General features: G+C 37.6%; 1 protein-coding gene across 4 annotated transcripts in view; it reads right to left on the bottom strand.

The window, feature by feature from the left end:
* LOC129768358 (multidrug resistance protein homolog 49) overlaps positions 1-18,154 on the bottom strand; it is a 104,480-nt gene extending 86,326 nt beyond the window's left edge. Inside the window, exons 1-2 of one of the 4 annotated variants that reach the window (XM_055769958.1) lie at positions 3,838-4,268; positions 3,591-3,639 (exon numbers count right to left, since the gene is read on the bottom strand). The gene's annotated coding sequence lies outside the window, so the exon portion shown is untranslated. The other 3 variants (XM_055769956.1, XM_055769954.1, XM_055769957.1) reach the window with 3 other exon arrangements.
* Positions 18,155-21,005: the final 2,851 nt, after the last annotated feature.

Below are 21,005 nucleotides of genomic sequence, written 5' to 3'. Positions count from 1 at the left end.
TAGTAAAAAGTAAAAATTACTCATTTACTCAACCCTATACAATATTTTCCACAGAGATTTGGTTTGGGGACATTTTTTACTTCCATACCCGGCCAGGCCTTTTAACAAATAAAAATTGTTCAGAAAAAAATATTCCTGCGTATAGTCACCCTGATTGGTATCAAATATATGGTAATCGGTATCCTAGCAGTATAATATATAGTTTACGACCTATTCTCATACGTCAAAAGTTTTTTGTGCATGATTTCATCACAATCGGCCAAGCCGTTCCGGATGAGTTCGACCACAAAAACCGTGACACAACATTTATATATATATACAAGATAAGTGAAGAACCTAAGATTTTGTAGTCTTGAATGGCACGCGAAGCAATTTGAGTATATCGTCTAATTAAATCTAATCATTAACATGTACTGTTGATTGTTCGCTGTCTAGAGCACTGAAATAGGAATACTTGAATTTCTAAGTAGGTTTTCAATACATCTTAGCAAAATACATCTCCAACGTCGTCTGGAGGCTATGCCAGATCGCCTCCAGACGACGTTGGAGATGTATTTTGCTAAGATGTATTGAAAACCTCCATCCATGCCTCTCACGCTAAAGGTCACGAGTTCTATTCTCACTCCCGACATTCTTCCAAAAATGGAAGTAAAAAGTGACGAACCAGCCAAATGAGTTGAAAATCACTATAATACAGATTAAAAAAAAAAATCTCCAACGTAGAACTAAACATCACAGAAGACGCAGAACGACAACAAAAAATCTGAACCGAATCTACTGTGTGGTAGTGGCTGCGGAGAAAGTAATAGCAATGAATCAAATTTTCATCTTCAGTTTTCTATAGAAGAACATAACTCTCAACGCTGAGAAACACCTTACGTCACTTTGAACCCGGAAACAATTATTGAAATCACGTAAATTGAATGAAAATTAAATATCACACATAAGTCATTCACGATTTATCGATTAGTGATAAGTGACCGGACGACAGCAAGGCTTTCCAAATGGTATTTCTCCAGACCGAGTTGTTTAGTTTAGTTTTTCAAATTGGTATTTTTCAAGGCTAGTTGCAAATGAACTGAGGAAGTTTAGAGCCTATATAATTCAATACTCCTGAACTCAAAGAAGCTCCCTTCAGCCATAAATAAATATAAAATATTGAAAGTCTATGCATCGAAATTTCTAAAATAATTCTTTAGTCGAAAGTTTAAGTGGCCCTGAAAAGTAGCGATGGGTTTGAGGTGTTTTGTAAACTCAGCTGACGATGGTTGATTAATAATTCATTCTTGTACTCACGAGAACAATACACGCACTCAGAACAATACACGTAACGCACTCAGTATGCATCGCGACATTCTTCTCGTACTACACATAGTGCGGCTTCAGGCGATTATATATTCGTCCCCTCTACCTTTATCTCTTTGATAAAGCATCAAATCAACAATTCGCTTCACGGTATAAAAACCGACGACGAACGTCATATTTAATGTTTCTCTCCTGCCTTGATTGTGCTCTACACTATGCTTGCTTCTTGCATATTCTGAAGATGCATTCTGAGGTGTAAAAATGTTGAAAAAAAATAGCAAAATAGAAACTGAGGTTGGCCAGGTCGAGTACAAAATTTGGAGAGCTTTTACTGACAGCCAACGACATGCATCGATGAATTCTGACTAAGATGGTAGTTATAGTTATATATTTTTGTGATTTCAATAGTTTGTTTCTGAACTATTGAAACAAGTTATGGGCCAACAAGTAACCATCATTACTTATACACCTTTTATCTTTTATTATGAAGTGATTGACATTCACACATTTCTATCTTTCATTCTTCCTTAGAATCGAGCAAAAGCGCTGTTTGTGACATCAGCATTAGGGAAGACTGTTGTCGAGACGACTTAAATCATTATGATGATGATGTTTTGAATTATAGAGGTTTCAAAATTCATCAGTTCATTCGCCTCTAGTCATGAGAAAGACCAATTGGGAAAACTGAACTAAACGCTTGTTCTTGAGAAAAATCATTTCAAAAGACTCGCAGTCGTCTGGTCGCAAGCTAGATGATTGATGAATTGATGTATTTTGGTATCACGAATGGCTTGTTTATACTAAATGAATAGAACACGGCGGAGCTTAGATTGTAATATTTTTTCTATCCACATTGTCATTGAACGAATGCTGCATTTACATTTCGAGCAGCCGGGTTACGCAAACTCCATCATTCTCATCTCATGTTTTCTAAATGATTTCTTAAGTTTTCGTGATTGTATTGTAATTGACCAGAACCAGAAGAGACTGGTGGACCGCAGGTTCAGTATAGCTGTGTTAGTGATCTAGAACTGATTAATTCACATCATTCCATATTTTTATTCTCTGCAAGAAACTTTACACACACCATTGGAAAAGATTCCATCAAGCTCCGCATGATGAATACATAGTGGTGAGTACAGTTCATGAGGAAGTATCATTGTCAAACTAAACCGTTGAAGACGATTTGTCAAAGTCGTTGAATTGAATTTACGGATGCCAGCACCTGTGCCCAACTGACGAAGAACATTTATTTTGGCAATATCAAGTAAGTGTTCGGTAACAAATCAGAAATTCAGAAGAAAATTTAATAGCGTACTCCAGGCGCCAAAGGAGTTCATTTTATATTTCATCAATATACCCTTCACAGTAAGACCCTACTGAAACCGTAACCTAAAATACTTGATTCGACCACGATCTCTTTGAAAATTTTAGTGGAAAATGTTGACATAGGCTTCTCGCTTAATTTTTAGATATTTTGGAGCATATAAATTCGTTAGTCTTTGAAATACAGATCAAGCGAATATTTCTCGTTTGATTTCGAACCATTTTCAAGCAATTGTGACAAAGACTAGTAACTAGAACCGAAGGGGAATTTGAAAATGTTGCTATGTTCGAGAAGCTCTTAAATATAATCGATGAAGAAGGTATTGAGCTAAATATGGATTTTGAAAAGGAAGGTATCATTCTTCCGAACCCCTTGGATAAACGATTATCAGCAGCTTCAAATTCTAACTGTATATTGGTAATGTGCCATATATTTGGAAACATTTTTTTTTTTGGAAATAACAACGTATTCATATATTTTACAATTGTTCATCAACTTATTCTAAAGTCACAATTGAATTCCTACATTTGAAAACAACATACCAGCGCGAATTGAATCATACAGGCAGAGCTCCCGCTCATAATTTACCACCGTGGGAAGCGACTGGATTTAAATATATTCGTAGTAACATCGACTATGATGATAACCACACCCATACAATGGATTGAACTGGACGATTTACCTATTAGACGATACTTAATTTTGTATTTACGTGCACAAGTGGTTTGCGGCATCTGTGATAATTAAATGCACATCCTGGCGGGAGATTTAGGGTTGATTCACGTTCTATCCAGGAAAAATTTGTTCAAAGTCTCTCGGATTTTGATATCGCCACTTGACTTGACAAAAACTTTATCACTTAAAATGCACTTCTCATTGCTTGAAACAACGTTGGAAACAGTGTAGTTACGAGTAACTATATTTAAACAGATAACTGTACTTGATCGAATAGAAATACCTGTGCTGTTGAGTTCACTTTGTGGACTATCCTCGTATTTTACAACAGTCTGTTGGAACAAAGTTAAGAATTGATAAATTGAATATATCAATTTCGAGAACCGTCGAATATATCAATTCGCGTGGACGAATATGATAACGATCAAATATAAATGCGCATAGTAACATAACGATAAACTAATTAAATGGCAATAAACAATGTGTATTATGTAAACGATATTAATATAAGTGCTATAAATTTTGCTTACCGTTATTTGATGTCAAAATTCAAGCGATATTTAATTAATAACATCCAATGACTTGTAAGTTCATCAACAATGATCCATATATCCAAGATTCATATAACAAACACGAATGCGATCGTTCGAATATATTCAATCCCAGAACTACGCACAAAAACGTTCACATTATTCCTAGATAACGAGGTTCATTGATTCTTCCTTCGCCTTTCAAGGCACTACAATCATATAACAAAGCTGCAGCTCAGCTTCAACTTTTCACTAGACAAACGGAAAATTTCCAAAAACATTACAAAGCATTCACTCTTATAATTAACCCAGGCACTACATTTCCTCCAAAAAAAACCTCTTCAAATTCAGGAATTCATATCGATTCCGTTAACGGTAAGGACACACGAAAAACCCAAAAATTCGCGAACAAGGACAAAGTACAAAAATCAGTTGACCTAGCGAAATGCCGCATTGGACTGAGTCTTCTTCAGAGTAAATCTAATACCTTTATGCAGTTCAAGTGTAAGGTTAAACTACAACCTGCTACTGGGAGATATTTTCATTTTCACGCTCTCCCTCTCCCGTAGAACGAATCCTGCTACCCTTTGTGGGGGGAGACATTCTGGGAGGGAAAACAGTTTCACTTGATCTTGCTCCGCCGATGAGCACGTGTATCGGGCGCGCGTTTTAGAACAGTTTGTTTACACCTAGCATAACAACATACATACAACGTGCACAACCGAGAACGACAAGGACGTTTGAGCAGTCAGTCGAGATAAAAAAAAATGTATGAGAGTGGGTGGTCACACTTGTGGTGTCGGATTGTAAACTGAATGAACGGTATAGCGGCTCTCACAAATCGTGAGAGTGCAATGCACGCAATGCAGACAGAAGTTTCGGTGGTCTATTTTTGAGCGAGTGGTGAAATTTTCTTCGTGAGATTTGTTGTGGTTCTTAATTATGTAACGCTAGTAACACTTTTGATCATGTGGAAACTATGAAAAAAATGAGATCAAAACACAATTAGTTTTCTTCCATATTTGCCACATTTTATTTGAAAAAGCCTTGAATGAGCTTACGCTGGTTTTTCGTGAAAATGTTTCTTTTCAACCATCGTAAACTGCATACCGCTGTTGTGCCTCGCTAATCCTTATTCTCTTTCATCTGTCGAACACATAATATTTTTTTAAACAAACAAAAACACAAAAATTCGATTAGAAATATCAAAAGCATTATTTGAACAAAAATACCACATTCTAACTGATCTAACTGGGGGGGGCAGAGATTGTGGACCGAGTTTTTGAAGATATCACCCGTTTCTTTCTTGAGCGATTGGCTTAAGCGCCTCCTCCTTTGAGAAGCAATCGTTGCGTTCCTTGGTTAGCTACAGGCCTGACACATAAACTTTGTCCTTGTATAAGGATCAGAGAACCCAAAGAAATGCCAAAGACCTTAGAATCGCCGTAAATCTGTAAATAAAACCTTAACAGGGTTTTCTAGTCGACCAAAAAATTTAACGAACCAACTACCAAAATAACACGGCCCTCTGAGGAACAAAGGATCATCAGAATCATTTTTTTTGGCTGTGTAATTCCGAGGAGGAATCCATTCCTTTTCAAGTGTTAATAATCCTACCCCGGATCAACGATGATTCCAATTGTCGGGGCTTGGGGAGTGTATACTATTTGCGCTGGGTATTTCCGAGGAGGAATCGATCCCCCTTTGAGCGTTAATAATAATTCTTTTCTCCCTTTGAGCGTTAATAATTCTTTTCCGGCTAAACGAAGTGGTATGATAATCACTTTATCCGAAGATGAAATGTCTAAGATTTATATGCTTGTTACTTATGTATTGCTAAGTCAACGTTAGTCCACCTTGCGGTTATATCAAAGATATAACTCACTTCTAGTTTCTCTCGAAATCATTCAACCACCGAACCTCGAAAAGTGTTCTACAAAAAATGTTTCAAGAGAAATAATTTTTCTCCGTGCATGAAAGGAAACGAAGAGCAATGAATATTGCGACAGCGGATGGTAGGTATTGTACATGATGTGTTTCAATTATAAACATCATGTTTGTTTATGATGTGAGAAACGCACGTCATCTCTATATGTTTATGTTTGTGTGTCATTGGGCGTGTTTGGGATAAACATTGAACATTGTTCGTGTAGAACAAAAACATGGAATTTGAACATCGCGTACCCATTTGTAAGTGTTTTTCGGAAGACTGCTGTGATATAACCGCAAGATGGACGTAGGATTAGTTGGCTTAGCAATCAATAAGTATCAAACATATAACTTATAGACATTTTATCTTTCGAATACCGTGAACTCCCTTACACCAACCAGTGCATAATTTCGCTCACTTGACACAAAATTCTGTAAATTATTGTTGTGTATACTTGCAAAACTATAACTATTCGAAAAATTGGCAACCAAGTACTATTAGTTACGCTTAAATATGTAAATTACACCCAGTATCGTTCGACGACTTATCATTCGTCATATTTGTTGTTTTCCTTAGCAAAGTGGCTAACAACATTGTTCACAGTTGTTATCAAATTACAGAGTGTAAACGGTTGAAAATTGATGGAAAATAATAAAAACTAAACGATAAAGGTACGTTGCTTTGATTTAATGGTTTTTTCTCATCTATTTATTACAAATCCGATCGGCTATCATTCAAATAAACATGGGTGGAACAAGGATACCCATATTTTTACTTGTTTCTTATTTCACCTAACAGATTGCATTTGCTCTATTGCGAAATGCCTGCGATTTGGTAGTTCGAAAATAGCAGACGCTGTGGAAATGTTGAGAATCGGATGTCCTGTTGCGAACTTGCGAACTACTGAACCAATTTAGACGGTCGGCATATCAAACTAAAGCTAATTAGCTAGTCATTCTTGGAAAAATGTTACGCTTGCGAAAATCCCCGGTTTTGTTTTTGTCATTATTGATTGTATTCATTTTTTAAAGTTTTCATGGTCCCGGGACCAAGTGCGCTATATATTTTTATATTTTTTATGAAAAGCTGAGGATTTTTCACATAACATATCACGAAATTAGGGAGGCGTTTTTTTTCGTTTTTGAGTTATGATTTATCAAAGTTAACCGATGGTCCAAAAAATCATTTTTTTTTTCCCAAAAATGACTTTTGTCAAAAATTTATAACTTTTGAACAACTGGACCGATTCGGATGATCGGCATGTCAAATTAAAGCCTATTAGCTAGCATTACACACCTAACATAACACACTTGCCAATTAATTGAGTTATAGTCACATACATCCAGTCTTGTCACATAGAAATATTGAACGAAAACTGAAAACATGTTAACTTTTAAAAATCCCGCCCAAACCATGCACGAGCCTCCATCAAAATTCCTGGTTGAAAAATACTGTTCCTTCTTCCGTAAATCACGCCAGTACCCGTTGAAACCATCAGGACCATCCGATTTGAACTTATTTTTTTACTTATTTTTCAGTGAAGATAACCTATACATAGAAGAACTTTTCGTTATGGTATATAGCAAAATATATTCTTTTGGAAACATTCTATGTCTCAACATACCATGTCCTACTGTCGGTTCATGTGAGCTTTTGCAAAACTCAGACGTCTTCCGGTGTGAGATGATGTAAGATGAGGAGCTTTAACCTTTTAAGCTCTCTCAATGTGAGGTTTGTTTTTACCAAAACTTGACAAATTATCACCCGAGTAACATTTTAAATTGAAATTGTGCTTTATTTGCATAAGCGATTTTTCTATTTCCCACTTATCCCGGTCAGAGACCATTGATATACGTGGACCTCTCTCCTTCTTACTCTATCCTTGTTGATTCCAAAGCTCCAAACATTGATCTCAGAACACGAACGATGAGAATTTTCGATGGAAATCGAAACGAACGATTACAGGACGCACATATATCCAACATTTTTACTGCTAACGTACATTATAACATTACATTAATTCTACATAAATATGGCCATGGACATCATATAAGAGTCACATGGGGTGAACGATCGTAGGTTCAATCCCAATCCCGAGACTCTTCATTGATCGATTAACCTTTTTCAAAGGCTGGGAGTGAATTTTGTAATTTTAATGCCTCTATAGTAAAAAAATCAATCGAACGCCATCACATGTGCACATGGACTATGGCAGGGTGCTTGGGAAAGAGTGATGTCAATGCACCGTGCGACGATACCGAATATGTTGTCAATTCCATGCTGATTCGCTCTAGACAGCGAGCAGTCAACAGCATATGTGAAGGCTTTTCAGTGTTTTTTCGTTGTGCGAATCATTTGCGCCGCTTATTATAAGCGCTTGCACAGCTCCTGTACTCTATGAAAATAAGTAGTCAAATAATAAGCAGTCAAATAATCTATGCATTTGCTGCTTGGTATCTGTTGGAATGGTGATTAATGCACATTGCACCTGACTAGATAATAAATGTCATTTGAATTTATTTTGATTTGAAGCATTCCTAATCCAGCATCATCGTCGTCATTTTTCAAGTATCAACCTATCCAGCATGCAGTTAACGGCTTTTCTTAAGGCTGAGAGTTATTCAACAAATATTAATATTGGCTCAAAAAAGGCAAAAAAGCGTATCAGACTCACCAAAAGTTTCTACTTTATCATCGAATTTCATTTCTTCCTGAGATAATATCGGAAGGAATAGACGGGGGTATTGAATAACATAATTTCGTAGTCCTATGTTAACTTTGCGGTCGTATATCGCACACCACCCTTCCGTTTTTTTTATTACCGTAGTTTGGTAACGCAAATGAAGGTTGAACAGGAAAAATTATAGGAGGATTTGTCCAGGACACAACCGCTTTGTTGACGTAGGAATACAAAATTATTTGTATCAATTAATTTTTATGTTTTGTGTGTGGTGGTGAAAGCTATCGTTTTTGTCCCGCTCTCAATCGTCGCATGTTCGGTTTAGTTGATGGTATTTCTCTTATCGACGCGTGTGTATACCGTTTGTGGCCAACGGTTCGTTGACCACCGTAATAGTGTAAGTTTCTGTATTTTCTACAACGTGTGTGAAGCTTGTTTGTGTAGTAAACCGAAACATGAAGTGAAACATCGACATGCTTAGGCTAAGCAGGGTCATTTGCCCGTGGCCGAGGGATTAACATCACGCATTATCAATTCGGGGGTTCGTTTCCCATTGCGTTCGGGGGATTTTTCATCGACTGAATTTCTTCCGACTTGCACTGCGGTCACGCGTATTCTAGAGATTACCACTTCAGAATACATTCAAGACGTGTTATTTGGCATAGAAATCTCTAATCTACTAATCCACTAATAAAAATAACACAAGTAATACTTACCTTGAGAAGGCAAATGTACAACTTTTGCCTTTAAAAAAATGGACAAAAATTGCCGATTTTTCACGGATTTACCTTGACACGCACTGACGAAACTACCCATGTGGCATCAATCATAGAAATCCATGAGTCAGCAGAAAAAATTGACAGTTCTACCAGTCGAACTCTAATCGTGATGGCGAAAACAGTGAAGCCACTCCATTCAGAAGTGTGCGCGTTCAAACAACGGTACCCCGTCGCATCGAAAACGGACATCGTGCATCTACAACATCATAGTGCCGTTCCGGCATCTACAACATCTTGGCACTATTGGATAACAATCGAAGAGTATCGAAGGAAGGCCGGTTCCGGACGGCCGACGGCCCTGAGCGACAAGAAGCTCCAAAGGATGCTGAAGAGGGAGATCGAGGGAACAATGGCTACATCGCTGCGTGCGCTTGGCCAGGAGGTTGGCACGACCGGTCAAACAGTGAAAAAGTAGCTGGCGAACATGCACATACATGCCAGGAAGCGGAGCTGCAGGAAATGACGCAGCAGTAGCGGTTGAATAAGATGGTCAAGTCGATTTTCCCGGCGAATCGCGACGTGGCGGTGGTGATGGACGACGAGGCCTATCTCACCCTGGATGGCAATGACTGGCAGGGCACTTCGTATTTTACTTCCCCACGTAGGAAGTTGACTTCAAAGTGAAGCTCATTTCACTGCGATTTCGAACGACTCAAGAAACCACGTTTCAGCACCCGAGATGAGATAATGGAAAAATCGAAGATTGCGCTGATGGCCATACCGCAAATCAAATATGAAGAATGTTTCGAGGATTGAATCTAGCGCTGGCATAAGTACGTTGCAGTCGATGGGGAGTACTTTGAAGGTACTTACATTGCTTCGGAACATAACGAAAACTTGATTGTACGATCACTGACAAAAAGAAACAACCTATTTTGTTCGCTCAAAGCTGACGATTTCGAAGTTAATAATAACTCTGAAAAACCAATCGTAACTGTTGATCAGTGATTTTAGTTAAAGTTTAAAGTCTCTGAGCGAAAAATGTAACATTGGACGTTTTAGCCAACCGCGTCTGTACATTGGACAAATTACGTTGTACGATAAAAGTTAAGAAAAGCTACTATCCAAATACAATCAAAATATCTGTACTTCATGCTAAAGGGATATCATTATTGTTATCACTCGATGAATTGCACTAAAAACGATAACAACACAAAATGACTGAAATGACTGACTACCAGGGTTGCCACATATACAGAATATTCTGTATTTTGAAGTTTTTTCGACAAATTTCGGATATAGAATCTGTATATACAGAATTACAGATTTTCAGCAAAAATACAGAATTTACAAATTTTTTTAATCAGAAAGTTCACTATTTTGCGAACTTTATAATGTGACAAGAATATTATTGCTCAATTCGTTGAAGCAGGTAATATACAAGGCTTGGATAACGAATTCAAGCTACTCAAGACGAATCTTATGGGGCCAAAATTGAGTGACTCAGATAAAGCTTGGTCCCAGCTGTTGGATGTCAAAGGGTGTGATGAGAAATTTTATTATCCATTGCTGAGGTCGTTTGTAACACATTTTTTGATAACATTCATCAGCATGTGTGGGGCGTTTTTTTTTCGCTTTACAATGCCAACAAATCAAAGTCTGGAAATCGGTTTGCACACACAACTATAGGCTCTATTTTGGAAGTCAAGAACTATGTATCGACTCAAGGGGGAGCTACAAGGATGAAATTGAAAAAAATGAAGGCAAAGTTCAACAAAGCCATGTAGAAAAATAATACAATTCATAGGATTATGAGAATATATTTTAATGATTTTAGAGATGAACCAGCCTTTGGCTGAAAATCTCTTTAATAAAGAAAGAAAAAATTTTTTTAATGATTTATTTTGTTGTATTGATACGATCATGCAAATGCAAATGCTAATCATGCAAAGAAGTATTGGTGAAATAAATCAAGGTCCAAACACGTTCAACTTAATGTTATGATAGAAATTTCCACCACTATGCAAAAAAGGGTTAACAACCTTTAAATAACAAAAGCAAATTCAAAATGAAAATAAACATTCATTTTAATTTTTTTTTCCAAGTTTTTTTCAGAAAATTTTACAGAATTATATGTGGCAACCCTGTTTGTTACTTCGAAGAAAAATGGCGTCCAAGTAACAGTTGAGTGCTTGAAATCCGAATCTGTAAATTGAACATTTTTTGTATAGATTATGAAAAGGTGCTCGAGCAAACCGCGAGTAATCGGTTCTCCACTTCATTACCATTAGAATTAATGAAAAATGTTTATATATATACTTTACTTTAACTATACAGATAGGAGTTTGGCTCCTTTAAACTTATGTAACTGAGCCTGTAAAAATAAACGATTTAATAAAAAAAAAATAAAAAGGTGAAAAAGATAGATACTTGAACGATTGGTTCCACAATGAATTCAATGATAAAAACTTATAGTGTAAATCCATTAACTCGATTTGTTTACATGTGTTACATAGACCCTTTTCAAAAGTTACGCGAGAATTCTACGTAGTTGTTTACTTCTCACGATTAACTGCATTTCGTGCAAGCACATTTTCGTAAGAAACTGTAAGCAGTGTCACCGCGGTCTAACACTGAGGTGAGTGTGTAAGAAAAGATTCAATCCAATGTAAATACACCTTGGATTGATCGAACGATGAATATAAAAAAAAGGGGCTGTCCACATACCACGTGGACAACTTTAGGTGGGATAGGGGTTACGAAAATGTCCACGCTTGTCCACGGTGAGGAGGGAGGGAGTATAGACAATGTCCACGTGGACACTTCAAATAAATCATTTCCAAAAAGTACATCTACATTCGAAAATCAGTGAGTTATGTTCTTTTTCTTAAAACAATTTCAAAAAATTTCTGACACCTTGAGTACTTCGTATTTGTAAATGAAAGGATTGAATAGTCTGAGAGACCTACCCGGTCGATCATATCGTTGAAGTCATTCACTAGAATTTGTATTCTGCAAAAAAAAAACTCATGAAATGATTTCATTCAATCTATTTCCATTGGAAGTAGAAAAACAAATCGACAATTCATTTCATTTCATTCGCGACTGAATTTGCGTAAAACGATATCTCTATATAATCTCTTAAATATCGATATAATCTTAAATATTATTTCGTTCCAAATTATTAATTCTTCTAGTATTATATACAGGGCGCTGCATATCATGAAATCTTAATCATCGTATTTTCATAGAACATTCAACGTTTTTGACCATGCAAGTACTCTTATACTGCTGTACATTTCAATTTTTAACAGTTCAGAGTTAGTAATATCATTTGTTGTGATTATTATACGAGGGCATTCCGATAAGTGCTTAGCCTCAACGCCCGACGGTGTCAGTATCGCAAGAGAGATTACATTTTCGTAAACGGCTACTATCAAAATTTCAGCCGAATCGGACTCGTAGTTTTGTTTTGACCGTGTGTGGAAGCGGGCGTATCCGCGGATTTTAGAAAAATGGAAAACAATATAAATTCCGCCGTTGCCACGGTCAAATTGGTCGAATTGCACTACGAGCTGCTGCCCCATCCACCGTATTCTCCAGATTTGGTCCCGTGCGACTTTTTGACGAAGGACTACGTCTTTCATTTCTATACCGGGGTGTAAAATTAAAGTTTCAAAAACGAAATCGTTACGCCGGAGACCGAGATTTTGAGCGTTAATAGCTCCTAAACAACTGAACGAAACGGTATGATAAACACTTCATTCGAAAGAAGGAAGGAAGGAAGGTATTGTATTATAGAGACTTTAAACTTTTGCAGTTCATTCGTCTCTAGCCTTGAGAAAGGCCCTTTGAAAACTCTACTCTACTCTACTCCAGCGCTACCACCTCCGCCCTCTTGCCTTGAGAAAGGCACTCGATCCCTCGCCGTCCAGCTCGTCCAGCAACGATGTTGTCCAGTCGGTGTCCACACAAAGAATGATTCGAAAGATAAAATGTCTACGCGTTATATACTTGTTACTTTTTGATCCAAAAACTTGTTTCAATAGCCCTAAAATTGCTTTCAAAACAAGCTATTGAAATCACCAATCACCAAGCGAGCGCCGCTCGTTAATCCACTCAGTTATAATTGTAATCGTTCTAATCGTCTAATCGTTGCTGAAAAATAATCTGCCAGTTCCCCTGGGAATTGAAAAATACATTCATGTGAAAGAGTTTATTTTAATGTTTTCTAACCATATAACACAGCGACCAAATACATTTGATTTTGTAATTTTTCAATCAAGTGTAATTAGCAAGAAAGCTTCTGAAGATTATTCTTCCCCATCAGTAGGATTTTTTCGTATCCAATATTGAATGCGCGCGCAACGGAAAATGTTTCGTATCGCGAAAATTATATAATTTTCAATCGATTACTGAGCAGTCGCCGAAAGTTACAAACTCAGAGAGTTCATTCCCCTCTAGTTTGTCTTCCAAATTGCCGTCGTAAACCACACCTTCTCTCGATTCAATCACGGACAAAAAACATACTTAAGCGATATTCTGGTGGTGAAACGCATTTATTTTTCGTGAGGACATCGACAAGACAACATCGTTACTGAACGAGCGGAACGTGCTGAACGAGCGGGAAGGCGAGGGATCGAGGGATTCATTATCTGGCCTGAACTGACCTGACCTGACCTGAAACGCATGCAGAGTTTGTTTGGAACTGTGGGGGAGCGCAGCAAAGCCGATCCATCAGAAGGAGAAGAGAAGAGACCAAGTGAGTATCAGCATCGAAAAACGGTTCTCCGGGAAGACATCGAAGCAGCCGCCACACACACACATACACGCGCGGAATTCTTTTCGTTTGGATGCCATTCAGCATCGAGAAAATTCCGGAAAGATCTAATCGTTGCCGAAAAATGATCTGCCAGTTCCCCTGGAAATTGAAAAATACATTCATGTGAATGAGTTTATTTTAATGTTTTCTAACCATATAACACAGCGACCAAATACATTTGATTTTTGATTTTGTAATTTTTCAACCAGATGTAATTAGCAGGAAAGCTTCTAAAGATTATTCTTCCTCATCAGTAGGATATTTTCATATCCAATATTGTATTCGCGCGCAACGGAAAATGTTTCGCATCGTGAAAATTATATAATTTTCAATCGATTATTGCTCAGTCGCCGAAAGTTTCAAACTCAGAGGGTTCATTTCCCTCTAGTTTGCCCTCCAAATTGCCGTCGTAAACCACACCTTCTCTCGATTCAATCACGTACATAAAGCATACTTAAGCGATATTCTGGTGGTGAAACGCATTCATTTATCGTGAGGACATCGACAAGACAACATCGATACTGAACGAGCGGAACGTGCTGGACGATCTGGACTGCGAGGGATCGAGGGATTCATTACCTGGCCTGACCTGACCAGTAACGCAATCAGTTTGTTTTAACTGTGAGGGAGTACAGATAAGCCGATCGATCAGAAGGAGAAGAGAAGGTGACCAAGAGAGTATCAGCATCGAAAAACCGAAACCACGAAAAACCGCCACACCACATACACGCGCGCAACTCTTTTCATTTGCTGGTTATCGAGAAGAAACCTGGAAAGAAGTGATCGTTGCTGAAAAATAATCTGCCAGTTCCCCTTGGAATTGAAAATTACATTCAAGCGAAAGAGTTTATTTTAATGTTTTCTATTCCTATAATGCTTCGACCAAATACAATTGGTTTTGTGATTTTTCAATCAAGTGCAATCAACAGGTGGTTATCGAGTTAGCATTAACCACTAGTGGACTTCGAGAAGAATCGAGAAGTATCCGGAAAGATATCATCGTTGCTGCAAAATAATCTTCCAGTTCCCCTTGGAATTGAAAATTACATTCAAGCGAAAGAGTTCATTTTAATGTTTTCTATCCATATAATACTGCGACCACATACATTTGGTTTTGTGATTTGTCAATCAAGTGAAGTTAGCAGGAAAGCTTCTGAAGATTATTCTTTAGAACAAGGTTTTTTGTATCCAATATTGGTTGCATAAAACCTTGTGCCTCCAACGTAACGCTCTCGTTTTCGAAGTCCCCCAAATATTCATTTATTCATTCATTCAGAATGGATTTACATTCAACTTCAAACAAATGATCTCTCAATCAACGATAGTCCTACGTCACCCTTGCGGTTATACCATAGATATAGCCCACTTCCTGTTTTTTGTTCTCAAACTTGAAAAAGTCACTCGCCGGGCCGAAGTTTGAGTCGAATGAGGAGGTCATCGCCGCCATGGAGGCCTGCTTTGCAGACCTCGAGAAAACATATTTTTCAGATGGATTAAAGAAGTTGGAGCATCGTTGGTTCATGTGCGACGAGCTAAATAGAAACTATGTTAAGAAATGAGTCGCCACTTTTCCAAAATTGTTGTTTTTTGTGTAGGCTAAGTACTGTCCTCGTATAGTTTTCGATAACTTCCTCCCAAAAATTCATAAAAACATGAATTGATTGCTATGACGTGTTCGAAATGGAAGTGACAGTAAAGATTATTAAGTTTGATCAAACCAATAAATTTCACCTTAATTTTTTCACCAAAAACTTGCTCTCAATGAGGAAGAAGTAGGTCTACGCTTTGTCAGAATGCAAGATTCGGTTTTCGACGTGTTCAGCTCTCACATGGAGTCGCAGGTGTTCCAGGACATCAATATAAAATTTTGCAATAACTGCTTGACCGTCAGGAATGTTTTCACGATGATTGATGAGGCAGATGGAGCTCTTGGTCGTGTTCCTGGTCCATGTTAAAAATCTTGTTTCGCTCATATAACTTTTTTCGAGTTATGACCCTTTTGAAAATAAAGAACAGTCACATTATAGTGGGAATTGTAATTTGGACAGCTTCCAGTGTATATATATATATATATTTTTAAATCTGGCCAGCAACCGGTTAATTCGGTGCAATATTGCTCTATAGTCATCTGTATCAAGCGCATGAGCGATGTTTTGATACCGATTTTTGCGTGGGAAAAATCAAATTGCAAATGCAATTCCGAATATAATTTCACGGACAATGTTAGTGAAATTAAAATAAAAGAATATAAGGTAAAGCATTGTTGTATTGCCCCAAAGTCTTAGTCTTAGTCTTAGCCGAAATATGAAGTGGAAGACCTCTTCTGCAATTCTTCTGATCAATGGCGGAAAAGATTTTGCATTGTATTGAGGGCAAAGAAGAAGCTGAGATATTTGGGATGGATAGGGACATAGTTGAGGAAATTGAATCGAATGTCGAGAGCATGCCGATGAAAATCAATGTTATCGATGTGAGTGAAAAATATGGAATATTGTCCACGTGGACAACAGGGGGATGGGTATAGTCAATGTCCATGCTTGTCCACGGTGGGGGAGGGGGGAGTCTAAAATCGTGCTTTTTCTGTCCACGTGGTATGTGGACAGCCCCAATCTGATCATGGGATAGGAAGAGAGATAGATATTTATACATTATGAATTTATTTTACATAAAATGTGTGAAACCGAAGCTTACATACGAACATGAAACATTGGCAACGCTGTATGCATACGTGATACATGAGAGAGAAACGAATTCATTTTGGGGAAATCACTTCAATATGCATTAAAGTCCATTTGTCGGAGAAGAATGAAATGCGTTTGTTGAGTTGTAGAGTGAAATAGCAACTAAACGCCCGACTGACTGTTGAGTCATGTTGACGGAGAAACTGCTGGAAAAAGCAAAAAAAAGCGACTTTCTTCATAATCCGCTGACTATCCTCAGTTGAATATGACTTTGCCGAGCCCTGGTGATTTATGAGGATTTCAAAATATATGCTAAAATATAGAGATGGAAAAAGAAACTATTTCTTTAGACACTTGCTCTTCGTTCGCACTGTTGATCGCGAACAAAGGTTCTACTGTACTTCTTGAGAAAAGCAGTTTTTATTGGAGTTTATTTTGTAATTGTTTGTAATTAAAATTTGACTTCAAGATGTGAATAAATTATAAAACGTTCATGTTGAAAATGCTTACGAATAACATGGTGATGTAAATAAACACCAAAAATAACCTACCTTATTAGAAGAGATTATACGAAAGTGCGTTCGTTCAGTTTTTAAAAAATATTCCTTTTCATTAGAATATTTCACATTGTTCGCTTGTCCGAATTGATTACGCAATCTTAGTTTCCGGGATGTGTGATATAATCATACATCAAGTTATTGTCCTATATCTTCGGTAGTGCAGCATTCATTTTGGTATCAATCCTAAACTGGTGCAACTATTGACAACCGGCTCATCTTCTCTATTCGATCATACCATATCGAAAAATATGAACATCGAACAAAATTTATCGGTAAAACCCGAAACGTGCTCAGTTTTTTCTCGGGAACCAACAACCCAGTGTACCATAATTACCCAAACAGGTCGATCTACTCTCGTTTCCGTGATACCGCATTTGAGTATCCAAATTACAATTCACAGCCTAGCTCTCTTCGAGCTTAACTCATTTCTATGGTACTCACTGTGAAACCTCGATATAAAACCAGAATCAAATCTAACGTCTGTGAAGACGTGGTCAGTCTCATTAATTAACTACGCAAAGTGCAAATCACCAAAACTTGTGCATCGCGAAAGGTTTGCTACTTTGTCAGATGTTTTTCGATGTATTCATCGCGCATTTTTGCAATTGCGGGTAACTCACTGAATGGTAACTGGGCATTGCATGGTTCAACACAGCTGAAATGATTGTAATGTGCACTATTCTTATCGATATTGAAACGAATCCAATCTATACACAAACGGATTTTAATTACATGCAGCCAAGAGTCTGATCCCATCGCGTACACTAGTAATCGCGAGATGAAAACCTTTCCGCGCGCGTTCCGAACATCGTTAGATTAAGATACCAGAATATTGGAAGGTTCCTCCGCAAGCTGTATCTACCGAATAGCAACGAATGAAGAAAAACACAACCATCGGTTCAATGAACCAAACTCAGGCAACGAGACGTATTCACGAGACTACTGAAGGATCATAACAAAAGAACTGCATATCAATTCCTTTTAATTGTGTATGATACAGTGATTCCTTTCAATAGCATCCGAAATGTAGCTATCGTGTGACTATCGCAACTGTTAAGAGCTATGGAAAGAGAACGAGCTCATCTTTAATAGGAAAAAACAGGAAGTGGGTTATATCTATGGTATAACCGCAAGGGTGACGTAGGACTATCGTTGATTTAGAGATCATTTGTTTGAAGTTGAATCTAAATCCATTCTGAATGAATGAATAAATGAATATTTGGGGGACTTCGTAAACAAGAGCGTTACGTTGGAGGCACAAGGTTTTATGCATCCAATATAGGATACGAAAAACCTTGTTCTGAAGAATAATCTTCAGAAGCTTTCCTGCTAACTGTACTTGATTGACAAATCACAAACCCAAATGTATTATATGGATATTTTATGGATAGAAAACATTAAAATAAACTCTTTCGCTTGAATGTAATTTTCAATTCCAAGGGGAACTGGCAGATTATTTTCAGTAACGATTAGATATTTCCACATTTTCCTCGATACTGGAGGCCCACCAGTGGTTAATGCTAATTCGATAACCATCTGTTAATAGCACTTGCTTGAGACATATTTGATCACAGTGTTACATGGATAGAAAACATTCAAATAAACTCTTTCACATGAATGTATTTTAAAATTCCCAGAGGAACTGGCAGATTATTTTCAGTAATGATTAGATATTTCCACATTTTCCTCGATACTGGAAGCCCACCAGTGGTTTATGCTAACTCGATAACCACCTGTTAATAGCACTTGATTGAAACATATTTGGTCATAGTGTTACATGGATAGAAAACATTCAAATAAACTCTTTCACATGAATGTATTTTTAAATTCCTAGAGAAACTGGCAGATTATTTTCCGGATCTTTCTCGATGCTGAATGGCATCCAAACGGAAAAATTTCGGGCGTGTATGTGTATGTGTAGCGGCTGCTTCGATGGTCACCTTCTCTTCTCCTGAAGGATCGGCTTCTCTGTGCTCCCTCACAGTTTCAAACAAACTGCTCGCGTTTCAGGGCAGATCTCGATCCTTCGCCGTCCAGCATCCTCAGCAACGATGTTGTCTTGTCGATGTCCTCACGAAAAATGAATGCGTCTCACCACCAGAATATCGCTTAAGTATGCTTTTGTGCGTGATTGAATCGAGAGAAGGCGTGGTTTACGATGGCAATTTGGAAGGCAAACTAGAGGGGAATGAACTCTCTGAGCTCGGAACTTTCGGCGACTGAGCAATAATCGATTGCGGGCGCATACAATATTGAATACGGAAATATCCTACTGATGAGGAAGAATAATCTTCAGAAGCTATCCTGTTAATTGCGATTGATTGAAAAATCACAAAACCAAATGTATTTGGTCACAGTGTTACATGGATGGAAAACATTCAAATAAACTCTTTCACATGAATGTATTTTTAAATTCCCAGAGGAACTGGCAGATTATTTTTAGTAATGATTAGATATTTCCACATTTTCCTCGATACTGGAAGCCCACCAGTGGTTAATGCTAATTCGATAACCATCTGTTAATAGCACTTGCTTGAGACATATTTGGTCACAGTGTTACATGGATAGAAAACATGCAAATAAACTTGTTCACATGAATGTATTTTTAAATTCCCAGAGGAACTGGCAGATTATTTTCAGTAACGATTAGATATTTCCACATTTTCCTCCATACTGGAAGCGCACCAGTGGTTAATGCTAACTCGATAACCATCTGTTAATAGCACTTGATTGAAACATATTTGGTCACAGTGTTACATGGATAGAAAACATTCAAATAAATTCTTTCACATGAATGTATTTTTAAATTCCTAGAGAAACTGGCAGATTATTTTCAGTAATGATTAGATATTTCCACATTTTCCTCGATACTGGAAGCTCACCAGTGGTTAATGCTAATTCGATAACCATCTGTTAATAGCACTTGCTTGAAACATATTTGGTCACAGTGTTACATGGATAGAAAACATTCAAATAAACTTTTTCACATGAATGTATTTTTAAAATCCCAGAGAAACTGGCAGATTATTTTCAGTAACGATTAGATAATTCCACATTTTCCTCGATACTGGAAGCGCACCGATGGTTAATGCTAACTCGATAACCATCTGTTAATAGCACTTGATTGAAACATATTTGGTCACAGTGTTACATGGATAGAAAACATTCAAATAAACTCTTTCACATGAATGTATTTTTAAATTCCCAGAGGAACTGGCAGATTATTTTCCAGCAATGATTAGATCTTTCCGGAACTATCTCGATGCTGAATGGAAAGCCAAACGGAAAGAATTCCGCGCGTGTATATGTGTGTAGCGATGTCTTCCCGGGGAACCGTTTGTGGCATCACTCTCCTCCTGATGGATTCCCTTCTGGGCTAGGGTGCACAAACAGGGGACACCGTTCATCCGCGCTTTCATGATAAACGAAGAGCTTCACCACAACAGCGACAACATGCTCCCATCGCTGTTCAATTAGAACTGAGTGGATTTCCGAGCGGCGCTCGCTTATATACCGATTGGTGATTTCAATAGCTTGTTTTGAAAGCAATTTTAAGACTATTGAAACAAGTTTTTGGATCAAAAAGTAACAAGTATAGAACGCGTAGACATTTTATTTTTCGAATGAAATGTTTATCATACCATTTCGTTCAGTTGTTTAAGAGCTATTAACGCTCAAAATCTCGGTCTCCGGCGTAACGCTTTCGTTTTCGAAACTTTGATTTTACACCCCGGTATAGAAATGAAAGACGTAGTCCTACGTCAAAAAAAACAATC

This window comes from Toxorhynchites rutilus, chromosome 2 (genome assembly GCF_029784135.1).
Source record: "Toxorhynchites rutilus septentrionalis strain SRP chromosome 2, ASM2978413v1, whole genome shotgun sequence".
Classification (NCBI taxonomy): Eukaryota; Metazoa; Arthropoda; class Insecta; order Diptera; family Culicidae; genus Toxorhynchites; species Toxorhynchites rutilus.
The sequence above is the reverse complement of the archived record's forward strand: the minus strand, read 5'-3'. Positions and strand labels throughout refer to the sequence as shown.